Below are 4,562 nucleotides of genomic sequence, written 5' to 3'. Positions count from 1 at the left end.
TGGCAGCTTCCTGAAAACCGAAAGTTTCACATGCCTACTACCTTTGCTGTAAATTTTACTGGTCCAAAATTGGGAAAATTCCAGTTTCCTAAGGTAAATAATTGCACTTATAACTATCTAAGAGTTTCCCAATGACATGTGTGTGGAGATAAATGTCAAAATTCACCTAGGATACATATCCATTTTCTCTAAAATCAGTCTCCAACCATGATGTCTTAAACCAATGTATAGATGACTTTGGGTAATCAATATCAAGTTTTAGACATTCTTCTTGATATTGTCTACCATCCTAGTCATCTTTTAATTAATTAAATTGACTTTAGTATATTAACCAACCATTTTTAGCTTTAGCAAAATCTTAATTATGAAAAATAAAAATTATACTAATTAAATGAAGAGGTTACATGCAATATCGTTCGAGATGGATCTTTTTTTCTCCATAATATTAAGGAAAAATAGATCGGGGATGTACACACAATGACCATTGGAGAAGCTCTAAGCTTAGTGAAAACTGAAAATTTCACATACCTATTACTTGTGATAGTGAAAACTGAAAGTTTCACATACCTATTACTTGTGATAGTGAAAACTGTGAAAACATCAAATTTCACTGATCCGAAAAATGCCAGTTTTCTAACCTATATTTAACCTCGCGTTTTTAGGGGCCACTCAAAAGGATTTAGGGGCCAACAATAAAACAAAAAAGGTCACCCAAAGGGAAAATGTAGCCATCCCTTATCTCGCGTAAATCGTAATGGCAAAATTACCCTTATATATTCGGAGGATATGATAACATTTTTATCCTGTGATTTCAATCGGAAGCCAAAATATTACCCAGACTTCCGATTGTAGTCGGTGCAGTATTAGAATGATTTCTGTTTCATTTTTTCCATTTCTTTTTCATTTTTGAGTTGTTAGAGTTATAGAGAAGAAGGTGAAGGAAAAAAGGGAAAACCCATTTTATCACTACAAAAATGGATGGATATGAAGAAGAAGGTGAGAATCATGGCGAAGACGATTTGGGGTATATGTTGAATGATCCAAACTTTTGTGGAGAGGAAAACCTAGACGACCCTTTCATGGAAGAAAATGGAGAATCGCCTGATATTGAAGCTAACGATGCATGTAAAACACAGGTATTCTGTTAAGAAACTCAAATACTCGATTTGCATGCGTTTGTGTGCTTTTATAAACAAGAAAAACCGATTATTGCATGCATTGAATGCCATGAACTACCCAGATTCGGTAGATAATTTCTCGAATAAACTTACGAATATAACACATAGAGTACCAAATATGTATATTCGGTAGTTCCAAGATAGTAGTTTACTGCCGAATATGAGAAAAAATCCCAAACTGGTTTTCCAAAAAAATCTACATTCGGTAGTTATGTAGAGTTATTTACCACCGAATGGCCCCAAAAACGAATTCCTCAAAAAATTTCAAAACTCAGTATTCTTATCCTTTACAATCGGTAATAGTTTAACATTATTTGACTGCCGAATATAACAGTGGCCTCAAAATAAAATTTCCGAAAACTTGAAAATCGGATGTTTATCGATTAAAGTTATCTCCCGGTTATTTATATTCGGTTGTTTTACTATGTATTTTAGCTTCCGATTATATCATTTTTTGCACTCAGTAAACTGTGTACATTCATTTGCATAAATCGGGTGTTTTGGGTAACCGATAGGATTCCGAATATAGTATATTCGGCAGTTTGACTTATTTAATAACCTCCGATTATTGTATAATAATTTGTTGCTTTCATATGCAGACCGTTGAAGATTTTTTTGATGATTTCTATTTGAGGCCCGACACTTCCCTATACTATGCAAACGATTTGGTATACTCATTACTACTTTTTTTTTTTCAAAATTTATATGTTAAATGGTTATGCTTATTAGATTTGTTTTGTTTTATGCACGTTTAGACATTTGGAAGTAAGAAGGAGGCAAAGGAATGGCTTATGAACAAGGCAAAAGATAACATGTGCGTGGTAGTTCAAAATAATCATGTTAGTGACACTTGATTTGAAATGATTTGTGAGCGAGGTGGGACGCGAAAGAGTCACGAGGGAAAGAATAGTAAGTACGTACGGAAGACGAATAGTAAATACCGAAGCAATACCAAGAAGATAGGATGCCCATTTAAGATTGTCTTCTATAAGCCCGATGGTATTAAAGGTAAAGAGTATAAAATGTATAAAGTTGATAACGGTTGTCACAACCATGATGATCCGTTGGATTTAATTGAACATGTAATAGTTTCCAAGTTAAAACAACATCAAATGCAGACGGTGAGGTCCATGCGGATCCAAAAAGCGAGTGCGATCTTAAGTAAAATAAAGGCGGACGACCCCGAAAACTTGTCTTCTCTGTCTACAATTAAGTCGGCCCTAGCTACGATCAAAAGGACTGAATGGGATGGTAGAACGGTCATGCAACAATCGGAGTGGTTAGCGGAGTTACACGGCTACACCTTGAGAAGGGAAGAAAAGGATGGTATAGTGGTTCGTATTTTCTTGGCACATCCCGAAATGATCCAATTGGCTCAATGCTTTCATCAAATTTTGTTGATAGATGCTACTTATAAGACAAACAAGTATAACATGTCGTTGTTGAACATTGCTTGCCATACTTCGGACAAAAACACGTTTACGATTGCATGGGGTTTAATGGATCATGAGAACAATGTGAGTTTCATTTGGATGTTGGAGACGTTGAGGTCCATTTATAACGGTGATAATTTTCCAAGGGTTATTGTAACGGATAACGATCAAACCTTAACGCATGCAATAACGGTAGTGTTTCCGGAAGCCCAAAACTTGCAATGTACGTGGCACATTCAATGCAATCTCAAAACCAATTGCCATCATCATTCCAAGCTAAAAGACCAAGGAAGGGTACCAAGAGGTCAAAGGAAGAGGATGAGCACATTAGTAAATTAACCGTGGAAGAACGTAAGGAAGAGGATACGGTTGTACTCGGTGCTCTCCTCTCCACTTGGAATAAGCATCTTGTGCCGCAAACCTGTCGTCTCTGTGCCTAGCAAGAATACGGTTGTACTCGGTGCACAATTTTATAACATGGTGCACCCTTGAAGAAACATGGGATGGTTCATAATTGTGGCGTGGCTTCTTGTACTTACCAACAAAAGGACCCAATGAAACGTTAATCCAAAATATACGATCGTCCTGCTGTTCTTTGGGTAGATCTTTCACAATGTAATAATTTTTTATCCATTCGGTCTCTTCCTCAACTTGTTTTAATCTTTCTCTTTGATGGAATTGTTCTTGACCTCGCTTCTTAGCCTTGATTTACTCTTCCTTCTCCTTCGTTGCCACTAACGATGGTTTAATTTTTTTGGGTTGTTTGTTCCTTTTTTGTATTTCTTCTTCCATTGTTGCAATTGATGTAGTTGTTCGCTTGCATCTTCGAAGTATGTTGTCGATTGATGATGGACTTGCCATTGAAAAGGTTTTTCATTCTGATTTTTTACTCAATAATAACTGAGAGGGGTTACCCTCCTTATATAGATTAGAGTTCCAATGGCTCTAATTTTTGAAAATATGGCCGTTGAGGTTTCTGAAAATATGGCCGTTGAGGTTTCGCATCAATGATGCACTACAGTCGGTTGCTAACGATACACGTATTTCCTCCGAAAAGGACATTCAGTAGCGAACTTAAATTTTTATCTACCGATTAGGTTGGTATTTCTAAACACGACTATATTATACGGAGGCTATTTTTTTTTTGTAAAATCCCGAATGTACGATGGCCCAAAAATCAGAATTTGGGAAAAACTGATACTTTTCAAATTTTGAACTTGCAATAATCGGAAGTCAACTCAGTTAACCAAACTTCCGAATATGGATTGTCTAACCTTCTATATTGGCCCTTGGAACCACCTAGAGCCATGGCATGGTTTGTTTGGAACTTGTAATATTCGGAGGATAAATTTTTTTTTGTAAAGTCCCGAATGTACGATGGCCCAAAAATCAGAATTTGGGAAAAACTGATACTTCTCAAATTTTGAACTTGCAATAATCGAAAGTCAACTCAGTTACCCAAACTTCCGAATATGGGTTGTCTAACCTTCTATATTGGCCCTTGGAACCACCTAGAGCCATGGCATGGTTTGTTTTGAACTTGTAATATTCGGGGGATAATTTTTTTTGTAAAGTCCCGAATGTACGATGGCCCAAAAATCAGAATTTGGGAAAAACTGATACTTTTCAAATTTTGAACTTGCAATAATAGTCAACTCGGTTACCCAAACTTCCGAATATGGGTTGTCTAACCTTCTATATTGGCCCTTGAAACCACTTAGAGCCATGGCATGGTTTGTTTTGAACTTGTAATATTCGGAGGATATTTTTTTTTGTAAATTCCCGAATGTACAACACAAATCATTGTCATTTATATGCTCTTCTTTACTTTACGACCGTGACTACCTCCCAGTCCTGCACGACCACGGGTTTGAGCACCTTCAGTTGGAGCAACTTCAGTTGGAGCACCTTCAGCGCTCGATGAAGCTCGAGTTCTTTTACCCGTCTTTGA

Source organism: Papaver somniferum, chromosome 3, assembly GCF_003573695.1.
Source record: "Papaver somniferum cultivar HN1 chromosome 3, ASM357369v1, whole genome shotgun sequence".
NCBI lineage: Eukaryota > Viridiplantae > Streptophyta > Magnoliopsida > Ranunculales > Papaveraceae > Papaver > Papaver somniferum.
This window is presented reverse-complemented; position numbering follows the sequence as displayed.